Source organism: Equus przewalskii, chromosome 17, assembly GCF_037783145.1.
Source record: "Equus przewalskii isolate Varuska chromosome 17, EquPr2, whole genome shotgun sequence".
In the NCBI taxonomy this organism is placed as follows: domain Eukaryota; kingdom Metazoa; phylum Chordata; class Mammalia; order Perissodactyla; family Equidae; genus Equus; species Equus przewalskii.
This window is the reverse complement of record NC_091847.1, coordinates 7,338,015-7,365,586: the sequence shown is the minus strand read 5'-3', so window position 1 is coordinate 7,365,586 and position 27,572 is coordinate 7,338,015.

Sequence of the window (27,572 nt, the reverse complement as noted above, 5' to 3'; positions counted from 1 at the left end):
GCTACATTTTGTCTAATTGCCTTCTGAAAATCGCCAAAAATTTTTTCCTCTATCCCCTACTGATATACATAACAGTTTAATTATGCCTAAGAAACTTTGGGGAATTATGAATTTTTGAGAATCTTTTTAAAAAATTTGGATGGACAAGATTCAGTTCTGGTTTGATTTACATTTTTTTCTATGATTATATTCTGTGTATTTGTTAATTATCTATTCCTACCCTTTGTCTCTGCTCCTTCCAAACATCATCAACTGGAATTTAGAGATTTTTTTAGCATTCCTGACATTAATGCTAAAGAATCTGTCATGACAAATGGTGAGACCATTACCAAGGAAAATACTTACCAGAACTAAGGGAGAACTAAGGGATTAGCATACACTGGAGAAAATAAAATAATAAATAAATAAAAGAGTAATGGCATGTATGCTGGTCCCCTCGCCAAGTGCCCAGAGTTCTAGAAAGATTTCAGGGCAGACTGCAGGGGAGAAACCACAACCATTTGGCTATGAAGTTTCTAATCTGTACAATTGTGGAAACACCTGCTCTTTCCATTCTTTGATCAGGGGCTGGGGTGCAATGACAGCATAATGTGGTAGTAACATGGATACAGCCTTATCTTTTAAGTTAAGCTGTGTTATTGATTTAAGTACTAGGTCATAACTGGTTTACATGCACTTTTATATGAGGCCAACTCCTTCGTGAGGGATATGGCATGCAGGATATAATGAAAAATTAACACAACCCTTTTCTCTCTTATGGCAGCCTGGCAAATTACTACAGACCACTTGGGTGCGGCTGGTGTCAAAGTTGCACTTGATATTTCTTGTCTGCATTTCTACTACAGAATCTAGATGTGCATCTTTGGCTAGCAACAATGCTGGGACAGGTACCGTACTTGATAGAGTTATTAGCATACACTGACTAATATAGTTTCTTCTGCCACTAAACCTTGATAACTTAGAGCAGTAACAAAAATTGCAAAAGTTTACACTTTGATCCTAGAGATATAATTCAAACAGGAACTGAGCTTGAGATTGAAATGTTATATTGTGGCTTTCCAGTTTTGCGTTATCTGTGATAACGTTTTTAAAAGCAAAACTGGAAAGCCACAATATAACATTTCAATATCAACAATTAATCTAGGGGGAACATATATGTTATATTTAAAGGAAACAACAAAACTAAGAAATGTAATATATTGGCTCCCATTATAACTAGTTTTTCACTTATTAAGTGATGTGTTGATTGAATTCAATGAGAGAGAGAAACAACATGAGCTGCATAGAATACTTTCTAATTTCAATAAAAGATGACTAATGGATAAAATATAGTTACATGATTGTCTTCTCTATACAGTGTCAACCTGCGAAAATTAACATTCTATTTTTGAGTTGTGTAATTGTGAATAACTCAATTTAGCATTATTTAACCTGTTTTGTATTGTTGAATCATTTTACAAAAATAGAAGCATTAATGGTCTGTATCTCTAAAAGAAGTACTTTGATTCATATAGAAGTAATTGTCTTGTCTGTGAAGTTAAAATTGCTACAGGATATTTAAGTGTCTCTTGTAAAACGCCAATTAAAATGAGGTAAAAGAATAAAGGAAGAGAGCAGAACCTAGAGTAGTTTTGACACAGATCCATTACAAAAAGTATAATGTCCATACACACAGCAAATACTTTCCACGTATATAGGAGTGAGGAACACTTAGGGTAGAGTCATCAGTCAATATTCAAAATAAGTAAATCACAGACTACAATGGGGCAAAAATTTTTCTATTATAAATAGTAGTTAAATGTTGGTTAGTGCAGATAGAATTAAAATTAATTAATGCTGTTATTGATGCATTGGTTTATTTAGTACTTATTTTATGTACCCAAATACATTCTAAGGACTGTGAACTTGGGGTACTACAATGAATATAGACAAAGTCACTATATCCAGTGGAATTATAATATAGTATTGGATTCCAATGAGTAAATTTTAAAAGTATAGTGTGTATTATTGGACCTTAACCAGTGCATCAAGGACTTAAGCTAGCCTGTAGGAAGATGAAGTAATATTTGGAATACAGAGAGTAAAGGACCACTTCTCACCGTCAGCTGACAAGTATATTTCAGAGGTTTTCAAATTAAATACCAAGTCTAACTGGAATATTTAACAGTTTACAAAAGTGAATTTAATTAAATGTGCTTCACTCTAAATAAAACTTTTTATGTGCACGTTAGAGAGATTCTGAGACATAAAACTGCTTGTCAGATACTCGTGTCTTAGGAAATTCAAACAACTCTCTACACAATATAAAGTAGTCTTTGTAGTCTGGAAAGATATACTGTCTGCTCCATTACCTCTAATATGGAGGTGACAACGCTGTCCTTGCAGGCTTGAGTGGAATATTAAATGTGATATGTGGACAATTCCTTTGTTCCTTAAATGTTAGTATTTCTTATAGTTAGTCCTTAAACTCATCCTCACTGTTTACTCACTCCCTTATGTTATACTACCCACTATTAGTTTTAACTTAAATATATTTGAGGGTGGTCAAAAATATCTATCAAAGGTCTTTCTTCTGAGTTCCAGACACTTCTATAGATATATGTTCTCGAGTATCTCACATGCTTTCAAAATCATAAGTCAAACAAACGAGCTTGTAACTCCCTACCCTACTTTCCCAAATTTGATCTTTCTTCTAAGCTCCCTTAATAACTCTAATTCCAAGAAAGAAAATGTCGCCTCTTGAGACTAGGCTATAATATGACACATACAGAAGATATACAATGACTCCAACTGAAAAAAATCATTTCCCTGATACCCCTGGATAAAATACAACTTTACTCTCTCTGGTCTTCACGAACGAAATTTCCATTCAACTATTATCTGCATCCAGCTAGTAGCGGAGAAGAGAAAGTGTGGAGGAATCATAGATTCCTGGAAGAGTCCCACATTACTTATCCTTATATGTTATTGCCCAGAATTAAATGTACCTTCTGTTCTTTCATAGCTATAGGTTGAACTATTGGAGTTTTTGTAATTGTCTTCTGCACTCTCATTCTCCTCACCTGAAAGCAAGATTAAATACTGTATTACATTTTATTGCACACCTATGCCTAGCACAGCATCTAGAATATGAAGTTTAAATACCTTGGTGCATAAATATACAGATATTTTTCCACTCATTTGTTGGGTCTGAGACTACAGTTTGGAGAATCTGCTCTACACAAACAACACCTTAGGAGCTAGGGATATATTAGTGAGTAAGGCAAATTGTGCCTTGTGAAACCTATACATTAAAGAATGGAGGTAAGAAATACACACACAAGTAAATATATGCTACATGGTAATGTTATAGATGAGGGTAAGGGCGATAAAGAATGGCAAGACAGGAATGTTGTATAAGGTTTTCAGGGAAGGTCTCATTGAAAAGGTGGCATTTGAATAAAGACTGCCTAAAGGATGGGAGCCAAAGAGCCATGCAGATATCCTAGGAAACAACATTCTCTATAGAGAGACCAGCAAGTGCAAAGGTCCCTAGGTGGAAACATACTCTCAGAATTCATGCTATAGTAAGCAGCTAATGCACTGGAGCAGAATGAGGAAGTGGGAAGTAATTAAAAATGAGATCAGAAAAGTAGCAAGGATCTTTATGTTATAGATTTTGTTGGCCGGAGTAAAAGGATTTCACTCTGAAGTATGTGAAAAGATATTAGAGAGTTTGAGCAGAGGAATAAGGTGAACAAATTTCAAAGTATCAATACACTGAGTGTGAAGAACAAATTATAAAGTAAAGGCAGGAGGAGAAAGAGCAATGATGAGAGTTTTGCAGGAAGAGAGGTGAGACATGATGATGGCTTACACCAGGGTAGTGACAGTGGAGGAGATGATATGGACAGATTCTGGATGTATTTTGAAAGTAGAGCCAAGAAACTTTGCCAGAAGACTTTCAACAAATTGTGGTTATGATTTGAAAGAGAGAGAAAGAAGTCAATGATGACTCTACACACTGTTCATTAAGCCATGCTGTGGAGGCATCCCACATAGAAGAACTGGAAGGACTTACAACTAGCATATACAACTATGTACTGAAGCTTTGGGGGAAAAAAAGAGGAAAATTGGCAACAAATGTGAGCTCAGGGCCAATCTTCCTCACCAAAAAAAAGCATAGCTTAAAAAAAAGAATATCTTTCCTCTGCTTGATACATGAGAGGAATTTACTCTATGTTTCTTGACAAAAAAAAAAAAAAAAATCTAGTTGAAGTAGTTTCCAGGGAGAGCAGAAGAGTGATTGGAGATAGGAAGTTTTAGCACTTTGGAGGAAGAATTTTGCTCTAAATGTTACCATACAAATGGAAGCAGTATCTGAAATCAAATATAACTGAAAAGAGTATTTTTATCATGAAGGATATTATGCATTTGAAGCAGTTGGAAATGATCTAGCAGAAAGACAAATATTGATAATGCAGGAGAGAGGGAACAATTGTGCTATCAATGTCATCCAGTAGACAAAAATGGTTACTATTTAATATACAAATAGAGAATTTGGCTTATTTTAATGCATGCACACTTCATCCCTAGTAAACGGAGGTAATTCAGAGTAGGTGAGTACAGAGTAGCCACAGATTCTCAGAAACATATAGGGACAGATGCAAGTAGGTGGGTATATGCAAAGGTGAGTGTACGCGGATGTCTACTTCTGATTGCTTCTCTTTCTCACTTAAGATAGGAAGCAATATAATAAACTTAAAGCAAGGATGCTGGAGATTTGGGTGAGAAGATTGAAAGAGCAATCTAAAAATGTGGGAGTATGAAAGGATAAAGGAAATGAAATCAGAAAGCCAGGCAGAACTTTAAAGTCAGTGATCAGGAGTTAAAGTCAGACTGGTCATCATAGTTGCATGTTTTTTTGTAATCCAAATTCTGCTATACACATGCAGAGTGGACAGAGAGATAAACGTAGCCAGGGTTGGTGTACTATTATATATTATGAAGAGCGGAGGGATCGAGGGAAGGTGTATGCTAGAGAGTGATGGAATCTAACCTGAGTAAGTAGACAGGAGACACCTAAAGATGTCAAAGACAGTGAAAATTAGTGATATCAGTGGATTGTTAGTTCAGTACGGGTGAGTGAACGATTTAATGCTTGTTAGTAAAGGCAGTGAAGAAAAAATTTAGTAGGTGATAGTCTGGCAGTTGGAGGAGAGACAGTAGTCATTGTTTTTTCACAATTTTTCTTTTATTATTATTACTATTGATAATGTAAAAGGAGAGAATTTTGGTGAAATATCACTACAGACTTTCTCAGCAATCACAAACCCTTTCTAAAGAGGAAAATATTACAAGTGTTAAATATATCATGATTACTCAATACTTGCAGTTAAACATGCTTATGGACTATTTGCCTTCACAATTCTTCAATTCAATTCACGTTTTGTGAAAGTGATTGCTGTTGGTAACAGAAAAGAAAGCCCTTGGGGAAGAAAATAATCTTTTTCATGCCCATTTAATTCTAAGCTCTCTCTGTTTTAAAAACGAATCAACCAATACACACAAATCAGCTATTTAAATTAATGAGCCCTGCCAACTAAGTCTAAATACTTGTAACTAAATATATTTTATTTTATTCATAGAAACTTGGAAATAATTATACCCAGAAATCCTTAAAAATAAATTACTAATTTCCAGCGTGGATGTAATTTCCTCTTGAATTGTATCATTTAAATTGTGAAATGATTCTATAGTTAGAAAAATATATATGCATGCTTTTTTTTACAGAAAAATATTCCAAAAGAAGACAAATTGTGACATGGCAAATATTTTTGTATTTAATGACAACATGGAACACAAACTGATATATAAAGCTGTGTGAAATAGAATGAATTTATTAAATGTGTTGACACTTAAGCTCTGTTTTCCTTTCTCTCATGAAAAGTAGTTGAAGTGAACTTGTAAATGGAACCATATTAATACAGTGGAAAGAGTGAAATGGACCTGGGATAAAACTGTGTCTTTAACTATTTTACAATGGACAATTTCCTAAGCCTTAATTTTATCATTTAAAAGATAAGAAAATATCTCTCTCTCTTCCTCTTTCTGAAAGAGTTTACATTTTATAGAGAATTAATAAGTATCTTCAGGTATAATTTTATTTAAACAAGGTTTTCAATGAAGACTTTAAAAATATCCAGTATTTAATGTATTCCATACCATTTACCTGAAGCCAGCCCTTAATCCGCTGTCTGAAAAATTTTGCTAAAAGTTTCAATATTCAAATAATCTGAATAAAGAGGAAAGTTTTATTAGATATATCATATATACAGAAAAGTACACTAAAAGTGTACAGCTAGATGAAATTTCTCATAATGAAAATACCCATGTAATCAGCAATTAGAGCATGCAGAAGATGTTCCCAACAAGACACGCCTGACCCTGCATACTAGAATGACCATGACAGTGATGTATATTAATTCATCTGTTCTTGAAATTTGCGTAAATGAAATCATATTACTCTATGCAAACTTCTGTATCTGGCTTTTTTACCTCAATATTTTGTTTGTGAGTTCTGTCTATATTCTTGCATATAATGTAATTCATTTATTCTTTTGATTCATATTATTTCATTGCATGCATATGCCAAACATTATTTATCCTTTCTGATGTTAGTGGAGATCTATGTTATTTCAAATGACTAGGTACTATACATTATCATCCACATTTAGACCTACTACTGTTTTCATCACCCTCTAACCATGCCGTTGCTCAGAGAGGGATTATTCCTGAGGGTTATGGAGATGGCAAGACACATGCCACTTAACAATGGACTGATGAGGATGACAGAAGTTTATTAGTCACATACACTCATAGCATGAGAGAGGAGGACTTACCACAGAGTGCCACGTGGGGATTTTATTCAGGAACAGAGTGAACAACCAGGGACTGTAGGAGACAGGCTTTGTATCAAAAGGTGGGGCGACCTCTCACTGCTATGGTAAGATGTCATTAGCTTTTGTGAAAAATTCTGTGGGCTGGCAGGCAACTGAATCCCTCTATTCAGGAATAAGGCGCAACTGTGCCTGGTCCCCTTGATAAGGAAGGATTTTTTGGCTGGGGGATCTTTCCTGATGGAGGAAATTATGGAAGGAAACTTGTGATTAGGCTGTTTGAAGCCCTCTTGTTTTCACCGATGTCAAAGCAGCACATAATATTGGGTTCTAATTTGGGGCCTTACATACCACAGTGATCCATTCAGAATGTGTTTGGTTTTTTTCCCATATGGAAACTGATTGATTTAAATCTTTATTGAAAAAATAATCTGTTGCACAGCTTTGTCATTTTTTTCATCTATCAATTAGTCTTACATGCATATGTCCATTTCTGGAATCCATTCTTTTTCATCATTGTATTTGGTAATTCTTATGCTAATCTGTATAGCTTTAACTATTGTTTCAAAACAGGTCTTGATGTCTTACTAAATCCTCCAGTTTTTATTTCCTTATTCAGGATTAGCTTGATTATACTTGCACATTTGTATTTGCATATAAATTTGATATTTGCCTTTCAATTTTGCAACACAATAACGTACTGGGATTTTGATTGTGACCATATCCAATTTATAGATCAATTGTGGGAAAATGGACATTTTTACAATACCAACCTCCCAACTCATGAATTTGGTATATGTTCTCTCAATTCTCTTAATTTTATTTCGATAACGTTATGTGTCTGTGTTTGTATGTGTGTGTTTCCTGGAAATTCATCTTACATAAGATTTGTTTGATTTATTCCTTGATATTTGCCTTTTTGATGATATTGTTGTGAGTATATTCTTGTTTATTCAGGTGAAATTCATATAACACACAGTCAACCATTTTAAAGTTTGCCATTCAGTGGCACCTAGTGCATTCACAATGATGCACAACCACTAACTCTCCTTAGTTTAAAATCTTTTTCGTCACCCTACAAGAGAACTTCATATTTATCCTCCTAAATCCTCCATCCCTCCATTCTCTGACAACCACTACCCTACTATCTGTGTCTTTGAATTTGCCTATTTTGGATATTTCATACAAAAGGAATCCTATCATATGTAACATTTTGTGTCTAGTAGTTTTCAATTAGTATAATATTTTCAAGATTTACCCGAGTTGCAGTATGTATCAGTATCTCATTCTCTCTAGGGTTGAATGATATTTGATTGTATGTATATACCACACTTTACCTATCTACCCATTAATGGACACTTGGATTGTTTCCAACTTTTGTCTCAAGAATAATGCTACTATAAATGATCATACACAAGTTTATGTGTGTACACATTTTTTCATTTCTCTTGAATATATACCTAGGAGTGCAATTGCTGGGTCACCTGATAATTCTGTGTTTAACTTTTTGTGAAATTGCCACACTGTGCTGTTGATTCAGTTCGTATTTGGTTGAGGAGTTTTGTGTCTATATTAATATAGATATTGGTCTGTAGTTTTCTTTTCTTGTGGTACTCTTGTCAGTTTTCCCTATTAGGGTAATCGAGATCGCATAAAATAAGTTAAGAAGTGCTCTCTTCTATTTACTGGAAAAGTTTGAATAGAATGTTATTAATTCTTTAAATGATTTTGGCAGAATTCATCAGTGAAGACATCTGCTCTGAACTTTTCTTAGTTACTAGTTTGTGATTATTAATTCAAACTATTTACTTTTTATAGAATTATTGAGATTTTCTGTTTCCTCTTGATTTAATTTCAGCAATTTGTGTTTTTCTTGAAATTTGGCTGTTTCATCTAGATTGTCTAATTATTTTAGCATATGATTATTCATAGTATTCTCATAATTCTTTTAATTATAGGAAGGTTGGCAATAATGCCTCATTTTTACTTTTGATTAGTTATTTACATCTTCTGTCATTTTTGGTAGTTTAGCGAAAGGTTTGCCAATTTTGTTAACCTTCTAAAGAAACAAATTTTGTTTATGTTGCTTCTATCTATTGTTTTTATAGTCTTCATTTTATTTATCTCTGTTTTAAACTTTATTATTTTCCTCCTTATGCCGGCTTTGTGTTTAGTTTTCCCTTTTCTAGTTCCTTAAGGTCTAATTTTAGGTTTCTGATTTTAGGTCTTATTTTTTAATGTCAGTATTTACAGATTTAAATTTTCCTCTGAACACTGCTTTCATTGCATCCTATAACTTTTGACTATTTTCATAGAATATTTTTTCCATCCTTTTATTTTTAATCAATTTGTGTTATTGAGACTAAAGTGTGTCAATTATAAGCAGCATGTCTTTGGATCATGTATTTTTAGTGCACTATGCCAATTTCTTTTAATTGAAGAGTTTAATTCACTTACATTAAAAGTAATTACTGTTAATGAGTAGCTTATTTCTGCCATTTTAATTTGGTTTCTATATTTCTTGCATGTGTTTTTTCCTCAATTCCTCCAAATTGCCTTCTTTATTGTTTGCTAATTTTTTTTTTCTAGCGTGCAATTTTTATTCCCTCTTTAATTTAACTGTGTATATATTTTAGTTACCTTCTTTAGTCATTACCATGGGGATACTGTTACCATTCTAAATTTATACAATCTAGTTTGAATTGATACCAACCTAGCCTCAGTAGCACAAATTAACTCTGCTTTTGTTCAACTCAGCAAGTTTTCATTATCATACATAACATCTTTACACATTTTATGCCCATTAACAGAGATGAAAATTATTATTTTATGCAGTTGTATTTTAAATCATATGGATAACAAAAAGAGGAGCTACAAACAAGGGTACAGTAATACTACTATTTATATTTTTCTATGTGGTTGCCTCTTTTAAGAGATATTTATTTCTTTGTATGGCTTCAAGTTAGTGTATAGTATATGTTTCATCCTGAAGGACTTAGTTTAGCATTTCTTGTATTGCAGATCTAATAGCAATGAACTTCCTTAGCTTTTGTTTATCTGAGAATATCTTAATTTTCCTTTCATTTTTTGAAGGATAGATTTGCTGCATATTCAACTTGGTTTATTTATTTTTTTTCTTTCAGCACATTAAATATGTTATCCCATTTGTTTCTAGCCTCTATGGTTGTAGAGGAGAAATCACCTGTTAATCATTTTCAGGATACTTTGTACAGGACAAGTCATTTCTCTCTTGCTACTTTTAAGAATTTAACTTTGTCTTGGGACAATTTGCTTATAATGTGTCTTGGTGTGGATAGCTTTGGTTTTCCAAAGTTGGAGTTTATTGAGCTTCTTAGATGTGTAGATTCAAGCATTTCATCAAATTTTGGGAGTTTTTGACAATTATTTTTTCAAATGATATTTCTACTCCTCTATCTCTCTGTCTCTCTTTTTTTTCTAGACTCCCAGAATGCAAATGTTAGTATGCTTTATGGAGTTTATTAGGTCTCATTAGTTCTGCTCATATTTCTTAATTCTCTTTTATTCCTGTTCCTCAGATTGGATAATTTCAATTTGCCTTATCTTCAAGTAATTAATTCTTTCTTCTGCCTGCACAAAGCTTTATTGAACACCTGTAATCAAGTTTTCGTACTCACAATTACACTTTTAGGCTTTAGAATTTCTATTTGATTCTTTTTTATAGTTCTATCTCTTAATAATATCCCTTACTTGTTTGAACACTACCCTCTTGATTGTCTTTAATTTGCTCTCCATTATGTTTTTTGGCTTTTTGAGCATATTAAAGATAAAGTCTTTTTCTAGTAAATCCAACGTCTGGCTTTCCTCAGGAATAGTTTTTGTCAATTTCTCTTTTTCCTTTCTTTCATTTTTGGAGGAATAAACCATAATTTTCTTGTTTTTTTTGGTATGGTTTATAATTATTTGTGAAACTGGACCCTTTTAATATTTTAATGTGGTAACTCTGGAAATTGGATTCTCCCATTTCCCCATGAATTACTGTTGATTTTTGAAGAATGCAGTCACCCATTTGTTTAGTGACTTTCCCAAACTACTTTTGCCATGACAATAATCTTTGTCTTGTGATCATTGAAGTCTCTATTCTGTTATCTTCATACTCAGTCAGTGACCTGAGAGAGATTTCTTGAAATGCCTAGTTCCAATAAGAAAAGAAAAGAAAAATAAAGAAAGACATTTTGCCTGTAAATTCTTTCAACAGACCCCATGCCAAGGAAGACAGCTCAGTCTGATGAGCTTAAAATAATGGCCAGCCTCCGGGGAGATCCCTCAGTGAAACACCAGGAAGATAAAAGCATACAGCCTCCATTTTTGGAGGACGAGGTTTTGTTACTCTCCTGTCGTCAGGAAGCTGCACCAAAAATGTGGGCTGTCACATCGTTTCCATGTGAAATGCCAAAATGCATCAAAATTTACCTGCCTGTTTCTTCATCAGACTCAACCCTGAATGCTGCAATTGTTCAGCAAGACTCCAAAGTTTTAAATAGTTGACTCTCACAGTTCTTGCTCGCTCAATAGGCATTTCAGAAGAGAGATTGATTCCTGAAGTTTTGTACTCTGCCATCCTACATGACATTACTCTTGTGTATCATTTTTTAAATTTTCATTTATATTATTTTGTTTCTGGCACATAGAAAACATGTTTTATTGTTATTATATCAAGTAAACATTCTATATTTACTTATTTATTATAAAATTTTGTCTAAAAATCTTCTTTTCACTTTCATATTATTACTCTTTCCTTAAAATCCTAAATTATATGTTTTTCAACTGAGGTATAATTTACATACAGTAAAATGTAGAGATTTTAAAACAACTTTAACAATTTTTATAGATAGAATATATTTGCATAATCACAACCCCAGTCAAGTCACAGAACATTTTTTCATTCCAGCTGGTTTCATCCTTTCCCTTACTTCAGGAAAAACATTATTCTTATTTTTATCACCATAGTTTCGTTCTACCTGAATTTGACCTTTATAAAAATAGAAATGTAGAGTTCATGCTCTTCTTTGTCTGACTTCTATTACTCATTATAAAGGTTTTTTGAGATTTATCCATGTTGCTGCATATATCCGAAGTTTATCCTCTTTTAGTGATTACTAACATTGTATTGTAGAAATTTACCAGACGTTATTTATCCATTCATTTCTTGATGGGTATTTATAATTTTGAAGGGCGATTTGTAAAGCTGCTATAAACATTTTAGTTCAAGTGTGTGTTCTTATATATAGATTTCCTTTTTAGTTGCTTTATAGCACCTTTCGGTAACAAATGCTTTGAATTGTTATAAAGACCAACATAATTTATTTTTAATTGGCTTGTGCTTTTTTTGTCCTGTTTAAGAAGTGCTCCAAAATTTTAAAAAATGTATTTTCGGGGGGTTGGCCCCGTGGCCGAGTGGTTAAGTTCGCGCGCTCCGCTGCAGGCGGCCCAGTGTTTTGTTGGTTCGAATCCTGGGTGCGGACATGGCACTGCTCATCAAACCACGCTGAGGCAGCATCCCACATGCCACAACTAGAAGGACCCACAACGAAGAATATACAACTATGTACCGGGGGGCTTTGGGGAGAAAAAGGAAAAAAATAAAATCTTTATTAAAAAAAATGTATTTTCTGATACTCTAGAGAAGACTTTTTTTGTTTATGTCTGATACTCATATGAAATTATATTTTGTATATAATATGAAGTAGAAATCATGGTTGGCTTTTCCACATAGTGATATCCAGTTTGCCCAGTCCCATTTTTAAAATTATTGTCCTTTTTCCCTTTAATAATTCTACCACTTCACTCAAAAATCATTTGACAATATATGCATCAGTCTATTTCTAGACTTCTTATTCTGTCCTATAGTTCTACTTGCCTATCTTTTTGTCGTTACTATGCTTTCTTGATTACTACAGTTTATTCTCAGTATTAGTAGGATAGGCCTGCCAACTTTGTTTGTATTTTTTCAAGATGGACTCTACCAGGTCATTTGAATTTTGAAATACATTTTGAATTTGCTTGTCATATTTTACAAGAAAAACATCCTGCTGGAATATGTTCAGTGTGACATTGAGTATGTATGGCAATTTAGGACAATGATGTCTTAGCAATAGCTAGTCTTCCGATGTATGAACAGAATATCCCCCTCCATTTATTTAAAACTTCCTTAAGTATTCTCCACAGTGTTTTGTAGAGGTATGTCATATATTTCATTTATTTTATTGCTAAATGTTATTGTTTCTTTTATAAATAAATTTTTCTCTTTAAATATATTTGTTTCTGTTTTATAGAGATGTAATTAATTTTTATATTGACCTTATGCACTGCAAACTTACTAAATTCACTTATTCTCTATTTTTGTAAAATTCTTAGAAATTTCTAAATATATCATCCCATGTGAGAATAAAATTAACTTCGTTTTCCTTTTCTGATCTGTATGTCTTTTTCTTGCCACATTGCACTGTCTAGATCCTCTAGTTATGAAAACAGACATTATTGCCTTACTGTAGATCTTAGACGAGAGTCATTCAAGCTTTTACCAATGAGTATGATATTAGTTGAAGATCCCATTTATTATATTGAGAGAGTTCCATTCTCATTTGCAGTTACTGAGAATGTTATTTTGTTTGTTTCATAATGCTTTGGTGTTGAATTTTGTCATTTGTTTTCCTGTGTGTAATAAAGGTAGCATATGACTTTTTATATTTTATTAATGCTGTAAATTTAATTGCTTGATATTTTTTGAATATTGGTTCTATAATTTAATATTGAGGTAAACCAATGCCTTGATGTATTATTTTTGTATATTTTTAAAATCTATTTCCTAATGTGCAACTTCCATAGACCTCCTTTGCTAAATATAGGAACATAAAAGGGAAAGAAATGAAATTTATATCCGAGGTTTGAATCATCTGAATTTGTACTTCTGAGATTCTTATACTTCCTGGAAGTTGTGGAACCTTCTGAACTTGCTAATATAGGAAAGCAGTCTCCCTTCACCTACTGATTATGTCAGAGTATAACTTGAGCCATTGTTCCCCAAAGATGATGCCTATATTCATCAATATCCACCTTATCTTTCTCTTTGACTCAGTCCAGGAACCTGTTAGGAGAAGTGTATACATCCAAGGAATTTTGAATCATGGTGAAAGTACAATGGCAGGAACTAAGCAAATGTGTGTAAGTGGGCCTTGAGGTTGGTAAACCAGAGAGGACAAAATATTAGGTTAGATAGGGAAGGTTTTAATGATTGGGAACACTCCTTCATGGCTGAGTTTAACATAATTCAAGGATATCGAAACTGGTTATAACATGCTCTAGGATGACCTCTTGATATTTGACCTCAGTAAACTAAGTGGAAATGCCAGAACTGACTTTAGAGAATATTCAGAAAGGAATTAGAAGACATAAGGAGTGAGAGCTTCTGGAATGGATTTATAAACCAAAGAATCTACTACCTGATTTATTCCTGGAGGTGACCAGAGAATATTTACTACATTAAGGCAATAAGAAATTGATTATGAGGCAATTCTGGCACCTTCAAGAAGCTCAATGGTGACTGTCCTCTGTAGGTCAGGGTTGACAATAGATATGCTTCAGTACAACTTGGGTTCTTGATATGAAAGGGGATTAGGGAGTTTCAGAATAACCCAAGTTAAGTAGTGCCTTTGAATCAAAAAATAAGATAGAAATAAGTATCATTACAGGCAGCAGTGCTAAAGGAGCAATCACAGTATCCTGACCTGAAGAGTTCTGCGATTCTTGGTAATAGATTGCAATGTTTTAGGAATGAGATGAATTGAGTAGTTTGAGTATTATGTTACTTGAAATTACTGAGTTGTAACTGGGACAAGTAAAATCTGGAGAGCCAAAAGCTGACTTCAGCTGCCACAATGGAAATATCATAATTCCTCACTTAATTTCTAGATCTAAGTTAGTTCTCAGAACGAAATGATTGAAGGGGAGCTCAAGTAGTGTTCAGAAAGGAGATTTCAATGTCAAATAATACATATATTATAAATACTCCCCTAATCCTTCTCCAAAGAGACTTGCCGTTTTCAAAAATACCTGGATATGAGGAAATGGGATATCCAGATTGTTTTAAGGTTGTTGAATACAGAGACTGAGCTGACACTGAATCAAGGGCATGCAAATACCTCACCATTGGAGTGAGATCTAATGGATACTAGGTGGTAGTGGAGCCCTGGCCATCTGTAATGGAGTCCATCTCATAATTAGTCCAATGTTGTTACCTGGTCCTTAAATGAATAATAGAAATCAATATACTTAGCAGCTGACAGAGTCCTCACATTGTGAATGGGCACAAAATATGCATATTTCTGTGTCTCATGTTAGCTTCTACTACAGAGAGGCATTCAGCAACAAATTGGCTAGAATGACTCGTTATGTGATGTCAGTCAATCTGTTCCCTCAGTGACCTGAGGGGCTTGCACAAGGGATCCATAGCAGAGTGGCCATGGCTTATGGTTTAAACTTTATTTTACCAGAATATCACTAGAATATGGTCAAAATTCAGGGATTGTATTCAGACATTAAAATCACCTTATTAAAATCAATATTAAAATACCAACGTATAAGTCAACACTGAAGTCTTGATGCCAATCATTCCTGAAATCCTATTTTAATTGAGGTGGAGAAAATTAAATTTATAAAAGATTAAACATTAATTAATTAATTCATACATTGTTGTTTTTGAATGTTAAACTAATTTGTAATCCTGGGACAAACCCAGATCACGATGCGTTATTCTTTTACATGATGCATTATTCTTTTAGTGACATGAGTCCAATTGGATGAGCAGGTTTCCACTAGGCAGTGTCAGATAAGTCCTGAGCTGAAAGAAAAATGCAGTATTACTGAAGTGATGCATTTTCTGGTTATACTAATGCATAGTTGATTATGACAGTAACACTGTGGAGAAGAGTTTATGAGATAGAATACAATAGGCATCCTATTCTACACTGTGTATGTTACACCATTCAGATCCCTTCTGTCTTACATAAAGCCCAACCCATTATAGATTCGTCAAGGTGGCAGTCAACCACAAAATCTACAAAATACTTAACATAAGAGAGAGAGTAGAACAAATTACAGTTTCCTCTCATAAAAGAGGTGCAGGTCAGTCATTGATTTTCATCATTTCCCTTCACCACCACCCAGTCTAGATTTCCCTCACATTGAGTCAGGACTTCAAAAGATCTAGTTTTCTTGCCTGACGGAGTGCCCCAGATCTTATCCCCAAGAGATTGGAAGTCATTAGTCCCTTTACCCTTTTCAATCTGTGGTTCCTGCACTTGTCTGTTTACAGTAATCACTACGCAAGGAACATCAAAAGATTAATCCCTGGATTTCTATATGTACTGTTTACTGCTCCTATTTTGTAGCAACCTTTGCTTTTTAGGTTACTTATAATCAGTTACACCATCCATATCTTAACCTATTTCTTTGCTTTTTAGTCCATTGGCAAATCATACAGCTCAAATGGCTATATGACAGTCATAGCTTCAGATTCAGTGGAGCTCTTATTGTGTTCCCCTAGGAAAGAGATTCTCCTCTTGAAACAAGTTCTTGTAATTTTGTATAGCCTAAATTATCAGTACAGGATGCATAAATTCTGCAAGAATTGTGGGCAGGATGATGTAAAGTTTGCACCCTTTGTTTGTTAGACTGATACGTTTTTACTATTTTGGACACAGCTCCACATATAATTTGTTGGTGCAGTGCAAATATTACATCTAAGAGGACAGCACTCCAAACTTCAGAGAGTGCACCAAGTAAGTGCTTTAGGCTAATTTTAATAGGATATTCCATCATTCTATTAGTTTAGCTGTTTTCAGTGATATAGTTGCTGAGAGGACAAGTGGTCCCTGTGGCCTTGTACCTATAGTTGCACTTTGCCATAAAATTGTCTCTTGGGCTAGGACTATTTCTTTCAAGATCCCATGTTGTTATATTGGACAGCCTGTAAGCCTTCAGATATTTTTACCAGCAGACACAGTACAAACAGGACAGACAAATCTACATCAAGGGTAGATATTAATTCTGATAAAAAAATAAGTAATAACCTCTCAAAATTTCTGGCTGGATTCCTAAGGGGATGGTGAATTAATGAGGGCTCAGTTTTTGCTCTCTGCTATTGCCACATTGGGCTAGCACCAAAGAGAATAGCTATCATAGCCTTTCTATAACGAAGATTATCTTTGAGAATAGTGCTTCAGGGTGAGAAACATGGCATTAGAGGTTTGTTTGCCTTATGAATTGATAATTATCTGGTAAGTGAGCCAGTCTGTTTATAAATAATCACACCATATTTAAGAGTTCATGAGGACTAAGAAGTTCATGTACATTAAATTTTATTTTCACTTGTATGAAATATTGCCATTTCAAATTGAAGAATCTAAGTTTTCTTTAAAATAGCGGAGTAGATCTATTATGAAGAGTATGCTGTTAGACTATATAAAAAAGTTTCTCGGTTACATGAACTAAGGAAAAAGTGTTCAGTGAGAGTTCTAAATGAAAATGTAGAAATAAATACATACCTTTTCTTCTTAGTATTTTCATAGAATCAGGACATAGAGTACAATGATACGAAAGGTTATTCTTATTCCAGACATTTAGAGACAATTAACCTTTACGATATACAAAAGGCTGAGAGGTCAGTCAAAGCAAACTCAAATAAGTTATTGAGTAAGTGACAGATGGTATAAGGAGGAGGTGGTTTCAAACAAGAAGAAAAATGAAAAATATTTGCACTAAATCATGCCCTTCATGTCAAATAAAATACCTTCATGTGTTGACAAACTTTGATTTTTAACTGATGAATTTTGCTGCGGTTTACATGTCATTACCTAAGTCTGCCAATCAGCTAATTCTCATCAAGTATCAGCAAAATTGGAGTTTCTGTACTCTATTGACCCTTCTTTTCCAGATGTAGTGGTTTATTTGTATCATTGATAACTCCTGTTTCTGTGAAAGGCAATTTGCTAAGCCTGAGAAAATGATAGATTGTCTTCATGTCTCCACATTTATCTCAAAGTTAATCCTTAATTTCTGTATGCTTATTTTGTATCCCTTTAAAAAAGTATAACCTCAGTGTATATTTCCAGGTGTATAGGCTATAAACTAATTCACTCAGGAATTCTCAATGGAGTTTCTACTAAATACTGGCTAGTGTGCTAGATACCAGAGAACAAAACAGAGACACGGTACTTTGGATTTTATAATATGTGACAAGTGTCACATGTACAAGAAAAAAATAAAAATACATAGCAGGGTAAAGGATATCTGGAGTTTTGAGAGAATAAAGTGAATTTGAATTTTATATACTCAAATCAGGGTGAGTCTTGTTTAGTAGGTGATATTTGAGTCAATGCTTGAAGAGTTATGAGGATTATCCTCTTACAAGCAGAGAGAATAGCTTATGTGAAGATTCTGAGGCAGGCTCATGTCTGACATATGTCAAAAACAAGGAAGGCAGGAGATAAAAGGAGCAAGTAGTAGGAGGAGAGTGAAGGCAAAAGTATTGAAACAGTAATACAAAGAGAAAAGCAAAGTTAAATATATTTAGAAAGAACTGTTATCATATTCTCTTCTCAGAGATGCATAATGTCCTCAGTAAAATTAGAGATTTTAAAACTACTCTGGTGAGAAATGTATTTAATGTTTAAAAATCAAATCATTCTCAAATGTATCTGACCCTATTCCAGGCATGTTTCTTTTCTTGTACACGTGATAAAAGGTATTCATTATCTTAGGAGCTTTCCCCATCTTTCCCTGGTACTGCGTGGTCCTCTCCAGCTGCACTTCCCACTGTTCTCTAAAGATAGTACAGTTTTAGTCTGGTTCCAGAATCATTTTGGATGATAAATAAGCAAATTGTGTAGAAAAAAGTTATATCGCAGCAGCAGAGAAGAAACCAGAAGAAATTGTCTTGAGATACCTTCAGTACTTTACTCTTTCCTAGATTCCTAGTCTATACAAATAGAAGATGTGAGACTGTGGGTTGTTTTATATGAGGATCTCTGTTCCCTGCCAATGAAGGAGATGCTCCCACAGATCTCTGCGAACCTGTAGGTATAACCCCATTTCAAAAGTGTCCTAGAGGAGATGATGCTTATGTGAGTTTTGAAGGTAACAAAGACTAGGAAAGATTAAATATGGAAAATGCATTCTAGGAATGAAGTGAAGCATATATGCTGCAGTATGACACTGCAGACTTTTGCTATTATTAACGATGTTGTACTGGAGAAATAAGAAATCACTGTAGCAATATAAACATAAATGTAAATTGTTAGTAAACCGTTAAATGATATGATCTCAAGCCATTACCATTTGGGGATGAAAAGGTGAACAGGAAAATTAACCACAAATAAATAATATGTGGCATCACAAGACTTATCGAAACCCCATACCTAAGGGAATAGTGGGACTTCTGCAGAACTAAAGGGGTGGTGTACCAGGGAGATTAGCATATGCCTTTTGACAGGCTTAACCAGAGGTATCTCTAAGACAAAAGCCAGTCAGAGAAGGGGCACACATTCCTAGCAGCAAAACATTTTTCAAGTCTCAAAATATCAATATTAGGTCAGGAATTGCAAGCTCTTTGGTATAGATAAAGTGAAGGATCCCAGGGAAAAAGAGAGTGTAAGATGAGTTCATATAGCAATTTAAAATTGTGGCTGCACAATTGCAAACACATAGGGTGCTTTAAAATATTTCTTATGCTCAGGAATGGGTGTATGCATTTGTTTAGACTTGGGTGAGCCATTGCTTTGTTTTAAAAAGCTCTCAAAGTAATTCTGCTATTCATCAAGTGATGAGAATTATCGGTCTGTAGTGGAACACTGTGACCATGTCTGAAAAGACTTGTGAGCTAAATTCAGAGATTTCGAACCTACACGTAAAAGTTCTGGGGAAGCCTTGAAGAGCTTCCTTGAAGAGTTGGGTAGATTCTTCTTATTTTGCTGTGAAGGTTGGATTGTAATAGCTTTAGCTTTTATCTAAGAAAACAGCAGGAGAAATAATGAAGGTTCTAAGTTAGGCCTCTTCTACAGTGGAAATGCAGAAGAGGAAGAAATGACAGAGGCAATTAGTAATCAAGGTGGATCAAGAACCCCTGGAGTTTGGCAATGTGTTTAGTGAGTAGCCTTAATTTAGAGTATGTAAGAATAGTTATTGTACAAGTAATTAAAACATCCTGAAATATTACAGCTCATGATAAAAGAAAATTGATAGACTTCTCAAATTTTACAGTACTGTGAGAATTTTTATCTTTCTTTTTTTTATAGAAGAGTTTTAGGTTCACAGCAAAACTGAGGGGAAGGTACAGAGATTTTGCATACACCTCCTGCCCCCACACATGCATAGCTTCTCCATTATCAACATCCCCCATCAGAACGGCACACTTGTTACAATTGATGAACCTCTATTGACACATTACCATCATTCAAAGTCCATAGCTTACATTAGGAATCACTCTTGGTATTGGAAAAATGTATAATGACATGCATCAACCATTATAGTATCATACAGAGTAGTTTTACTAACCTAAAAATTCTCTGTTGTCTGTCTATTTATCCCTCTCTCCCCCCTTAACCTGGCAACCAGTGACGTTATTAGTCTCCATAGTTTTGCCTTTTTCCAGAATGTCATATATTTGGAATCATACAGTAAGTAGCGTTTTCAATTTGACTTCTTTCTCTTAGTAATATACATGTAAGTTTCCTCCATGTCTTTTCATGACTTGATAGCTCATTTATTTTTGGCACTGAATAATATTCCGTTGTCTAGATGTATCAAAGTTCACTCACTGAAAGGTACCTTGGTTGTTTCCAAGTTTTGGCAATAATGAATAAAGCTGCTAGAAACACCTATAGGCAGATTTTGTGTGGACACAAGTTTTCAACTCATTTTAGTAAAATCAAAGAGTGTGATTGCTGGGTCTTATTGTAAGAGGATGTTTAATTTTGTAAGAAATTGCCAAACTGACCTCTAAATTGGCAGTACCATTTTGCACTCCTACAGCAATGGATGAGAAATCCTATTGCCTCACATCCTCATCAGCATTTGGTTTCAGTGTTCTGGATTTTGGCCATTCTAATAGATGTGTAGTGGTATCTCATTGTTGTTTTAATCTGCATTTCCCTGGTGATGTGGAGCATCTTTCATAAGCTTATTTGCCGTCCATATATCTTCTTTGAAGAGGTGTTGGTTTAGGCCTTTGTCCCAGTTTTTAATTAGGCTGTTTGTTTTCCTATTGTTGAGTTTCAAGAGTTCTCTGTATATTTTGGATAACAGTCCTTTATCAGATAAGCCTTTGCAAATATTTTCCTCTAGTCTGTCTCTTGTCTTCTCATGCTCTTGACTATCTCTCACCAAGCATTTTTAAAAAAATTTTAGTGAAGTTCAGTTTATCAATTCTTTCTTTCATTCATGGGTCATGTCTTTGGTGTTGCATCTAAAAAGTCATCACCAAATCCAAAGTCATCTAGATTTGCTCCTATGTTATCTTCTAAGAATTTTATACTTTGTGTTCCACATTTAAGTCTGTAATCCATTTTGTGTTATTTTTTGTGAAAGGAGAAAGGTCTGTGTCTAACTTCACTTTTTTTTTTTTGCATGTGGATGTCCAGTCACTCAAATACGATTTGTTGAAAAGACTTATTATTTGTCTATTATATTGCTTTTCCTCCTTTGTCGAAGATTAGTTGACTAAATTTGTGTATATCTATTTCTAGGCTCTCTATTCTGTTCCATTGATTTATTTGTCTATTCTTTCTCTGGTACTACATAATCTTGATTACTGTGGCTTTATAGTAATGCTCAAAGTCCTCAAAGTTTGTTCTTCTCCTTCAACATTGTGTTGACTATTTTAGGTCTTTTGCCTCTCCATATAAAGTTTGAAATCCCAGCATGTTATTTTGTGGATTTTGATCACAAAATAACTTGCTGGGATTTTGTTTAGGATTGCACTGAATCTATAGATCAACTTGGGAAGAACTGACATCTTGACTATATTAAGTTATCCTATCCATGAACACAGAGCATCTCTCCATTTATTTAGTTCTTTGGTTTTATTCCTCAAAGTTTTGCAAATTTCCTCATATAGATGTTTTAATTTAACCTGAGAATTGTTTGTGAAATTTCCAATAATAAGTTGTCACACTGAAAGGAATATTTATTAAAAAATCAATCATTCTAGAGAAAGGATAGAAAAAAAGAGGATAAAATCTTCTATTCCAGCTAGAGAAAATTATACTACCAAATCTTTGTCATGTAGAGGGCAATCAAAGAATGAAAACCTGAAATTGTAGGAAAAACATGCCATAGAGATATTTAAGGGGGTTAATTTAAAAATAACTATCTTGTCTTTCTGTACACTGCAAAAGCAACACAATTTTTATTTACCACCTTTTAAATATTGTATTTGTTTGTAATTTCTATTTTATTTCTGAATAAGTATCCACTTATATAACTAATTAGATCTTTTTTTTTGAAAGAGAGCTCCTAAAAATGCTGTGGGTTCAGGCCCAGGAAGACTTGGCTCTACCCTTATGGAATGGGTAAACCCATGAAGCTGACTGATTGTATACAGAAAAGTCACTCAAATTTCATCAGTGAGATAAAATGATGACTCAACTCATAATACACATGTCTACTTGGACATTCTACATCTCAATTTTAAACCAATTATTAGATAGTATAGTATACCTTTCAGGCTTTCTGTACCATACAAATCCTATAAAGACAGTGAGATTAGACAGGGATTGAACCATTGGAAAACAGGCTATTAAAAGTTTAAACACATGATTTGCATAGTCTGGTCACACCGCTATCCGTAGGCCATGCCTTATTCTGACTTTTCAGACTTTTCCAAAAACCTTAATCTCTCCAAAAGTAATCAAAAACTCTTCTTTTAAATCTGTATTTTGCAAAATGAAGCCTAAAGGGTAATTATAATTAGAGTCTAAAAGTAGCTGAGTTATATATTTAAAAAAAATTTTCAGGAGCCAGCCCGGTGCCGCGGTGGTTAAGTGTGCACATTCTGCTTCTCAGCTGCCCAGGGTTCACCGGTTCAGATCCCAGGTGCGGACATGGCACCGCTTGGCATGCCACACTGTGGTAGTCATCCCAAGTATAAAGTAGAGGAAGATGGGCATGGATGTTAGGTCAGGGCCAGTATCCCTCAGCAAAAAGAGGAGGATTGGCAGTAGTTAGCTCAGGGCTAATCTTCCTCAAAAGAAAAAAAAATTAAAGACTAAAATGAGAGACATTCTATACCTACATGTTTTTTTCTCATTTTTCCCCAAAATTCAAAGAAATTAACTCTGCTGCACTGATACATTAATAGATTCAAATGCTCAGTTTACTCAATTCACCTTTAACTTTCTCTCATTTTTTGCAATTTTTTCATTGTGTGAGAAACTTAATCATTGAAGTTCATTAGGCATTAAACTTGGTTGACTTAAACTTTGTATGTTGTGAATAAGGCATAGTAGGCAGTTAATAGCTATCGCTACAAACAGATATTTGAAAATCAACTAATTAAAGATTTCATTAGCACTTCTCTAGAATAGACCGTTTACATTTTAAGTACTTATATATCCCTGAGTTTAAGATTAATGTGAAGAAACTAAATGGTTAACCCACATTTGAACAATAAAATTATCTACATATGAGATATAAATGATAATATAAAAATATAATCAGACATAGTTATGAATTGAAAATGATCATACTGTTTGAATACTGAATCAGATATTATCTATTTCCCTATAATATTGCAAATCATCTAATGGTAAATAGTAGTAGTAAATAGTAATAGTAAATTATTAGTTAAGTTGTTATCAAGAATACTGTTATCATTAAAAGTTTAATCTCCAAACTCTCTAAATATTTTAGACTGAAAGTCATAAACCACTTATACCTCTAAGTTTCTTCCGTATTTCAAATAAGTAGACATTTATTGATCTCTAACATTGGGCCACAATGATCAAGAGGTGAACAGTGATGTTTGAAAATTATATCTGAAGAAGGTACTAAAACTTTGGAGTACCGTATGTGTTAAGCTAGATGGCAGGTAGAAGGGAACATTTTTTACCCATTTAATGCATTTTCTTAAAGACTATTTCATCTATATTAACTTTGGCAACTCTTGTTTCTATGCTCTTAAGAGTGCTACCTATTAGTAACATATATTTGCAATTTATTATTTAATCCAATTAGAAAAATATTTTTCTTTTAATGTCCTACCACGTCCTATTTAGTTCAATGAATATTGAAAATATTTGGATTTATATAAAACATTGTCTATTTTTACTTTTATTCAACTTTTCCAATAGTCCTTTTTCCTTCTGTGCTGCTTTGATTGTATTGATGGTGTTTTCTTTAGTCCTTCCCCTTTCTTCACATGACGGACTTAATATGATAATATTAACAGTAGTGTCAATAATAAGCAACAGTGGATCATACTACACACCAAGGGCCATTCTATTTACATGGATTAAATAATTTAGTTATCAGAATAGCTCTATAAAGTAGGTACTACTGCTATCTTACCCTCAGTTTGCAGATGAGTAAAGAAGCAGGGTTTACAGGGTTAAATCATTCCTACAGAAAAGACTACTCTCTACCTGCTGTAACAAAGTTTAAAAATACCTGAAAAACATCAAGCTGCTCTGTAAGTAATGTAACTGCCCACCAGAAGAAAGTCTGTCTCTCAAAAAATAAAAAATAAAATAAAATGTCAAGCAGCACATTATTAATAATATCCATCATCCAGTCACACATGACTAGACATACAAGGAAGCTAAACAATTTGACATATGACGAGAAAAGAGATCGATCAATAGGAACAGACTTAGAGATGACAGAATTAGCAGACAAAAGCTTTAAAAATGCTGTCTTACATATGCTCAAGTATACAAAGGGTATTATTTTTGGAGGTTTTAGGACAAAGCACATTTGCCATCCTTTTTGATGGACTGGATTCCAGCCGCCCTCATGCTCCTCCTGCAATCCTGAGTTGCCAAATGTCTTCTCGGCCTCTCTTATGGAAATCTACATGTTCTTTTAGGTTAAAAGGGGACCTAAATATAAGTCCCCTGAGTAACTGATTCTCCTGAATCAAGTTCCCATAATTTTTTTTTGCTTTGGTCGCTCAAGCTCCCTTTAAATAAATCCTGTAGATGTTGTCAGTTTTCTAGGGTCCTCATTGGTAGAGTTGACTTGAATTACCATGTCTATCATTCCTGAAAGTGTAGATGTATCTTTAAATTTTAACAGACATATATGATTTTAGAAGGCTTGAAGTTACTATTTTAGTCAAGCTCAACCACAAAAAGAAGGGATTTAGGATGCTTTAAATGTAATAATCCTTTCCATGTTGTTTACTCTTTTATTGCTACATTGTTATTTTCACTCCCCAAATCTTTACCAATCAATGATTCCTTACATTTATGATACAATTATAAATAAAAGCAAATGATTTGGTTATCATTCTTTCTACCATCTCACTCATTCTGGATTCGATTTTTGTTTCTTACTTAGTTACATAATTCTTCTTTGTTAAAATGAGGAAAAGCAAACTATAACGTATAATATCCTTAAAGGTGCAGTTCAATGATGTTATCATATGTTTACATCCATGTGGCAAGCACCCAGATAACATATAGAACATTTATAGATCTCATAATGTGTTGTGTGTCTTTTCCCTATTTATAACCCTGAGGTATCCACTATTATGACTTCTGTCGTCATTGATTAGTCAATAATCTATGTTGATTAATATTCTCAATCAATTCATATAAACCCACTGAATTTTTACTTATTTATTCCGTCACCTACAAAGAGATATACAGAAAAATCTTCACTCATGAGTGTGGATTTGTCTATTTCTCTTTTCAGTTCACCATCTTATGTCTTATGTACTTTAAGCTGTATTTTTAGGTGAACACTTACTAAGCATTATTAAGTCTTTCTATTGAATTGACCACTTGTTATTATGGTATTTTTTACTGGATGTTTTAAAGATTTTTTTTTCTTGTTTTGGTTCCAGCAATTTTACTATAGTGTTTTTTTTTTCATTGTATATTTGAGGTTTCTCTTCCTTTTATTTGGTGGTGTTGTTTTATTTTGTTTGATAATTATCCTGCTTTTCTTTCCCTGGGCTTCTTGAATGTGTGGGTAGATATGTTCCATCAATTTTTAAAAATTCTTGACCATTATCTTTGCAAATATTGACTCTGCATCCTTTTTTTCTCCTCTGTTTTTGAGACTGCAATCAATGTGTCCATTCAACATACCATATTTATATGTTTTAATTTTTTTCTCTCTCTGTATGATTTGTATTGGATATTTCCTTGAGTTTACTAACCACATCTTCTGCGGTGTTCAGTCTGCTGTTAAATGCATCCAATGAGTTGAAAATTTCAATAATTGAAATTTAAGAAAAGTACTATTGGGAATCAATCATAAATTTCAGCCAGAAGAAGAAAGAATAAATAAAATTAAAGATATATTGGTAGAGATTATAAAAGCTGAAGAACAGAGAAACAAGAGTGAAGACGAAGGAAGAAAGTCTCAGACAAACGTAGGATGCCATTATGTGCACCAATATCTGCATAATTAGAGGAAAAGGAGGAGAGGGAAAGCAGAAGAGAAATCTTCAATCAATAATACTGAGCACTTCCCAAATTTACTGAAAAACAATAACCTACATAGCCAGAAAGCTCAATGAATTGCAAGTAGGATAAGAACACAGAGATTCACAACAGGCCCACTATAGTAAAAATGTTGAAGGTTAAAGACCAGGAAAAAATCTTGAATGAAACAAGAGAAAAACAACGCCTTTCTCGCAAGGGAGCTCCACTAAGATAAACACTCATCTCAGCAGAAACAATGGATCCCAAAAAGCCCTGGCATAACATATTCAGACAGCTCAAAGAAAGAGCTGTCAATGAAGAATCTTATATCCAGGAAAGCCATGTTTCAAAAATAAAAGTAAAATAAAGACTTTCTCAGATGAGAAACAACTGAGAAAATTTGTGGCTAACTCACCTGCCTTACAAGAAATACTACTAAAGAAAGTTCTACAGGTTGAAAGCAAGAGACCCCAGACAATAATTCAAATCTACATTTTAAAAAAGACCATCAGTAAATGTTATCATATAATTTAAAAAGTTTAAATGCATTTTTATCCTTTCTTCACTTATTTATTAAAAATTGTATAAAATAATATCTACATAATTTATTGATGGGCCTGTAACATATAGAAATGTAATATATATAATAATAATACATAAAATAAAAAGGATAGAAAGAATGGAATTATACTGGAGTAATGTTTCCATGTATCACTGGATTTAGCTATTGTGAATCTGACACTTATTCTGATAAGATACAACATATGTGGTAAACCTTACAACACCACTAAAACAAAAATAATAGTGAAAAAAGTCAGTAATAAAATGAAAATCTACATTAGAAAACATTTATTTAATGCGAAATAAAGTAATAAGGAGGAAGAGAAGAATTAAGTCATATAAAAAAACAGAGTCAAATGGTAGATGTAAATTCAACTATATCAACAATAATATCAAATATGAATGGATTAATCAATCTCATTAAAAGGCAGAAATCATCAGACTGAAT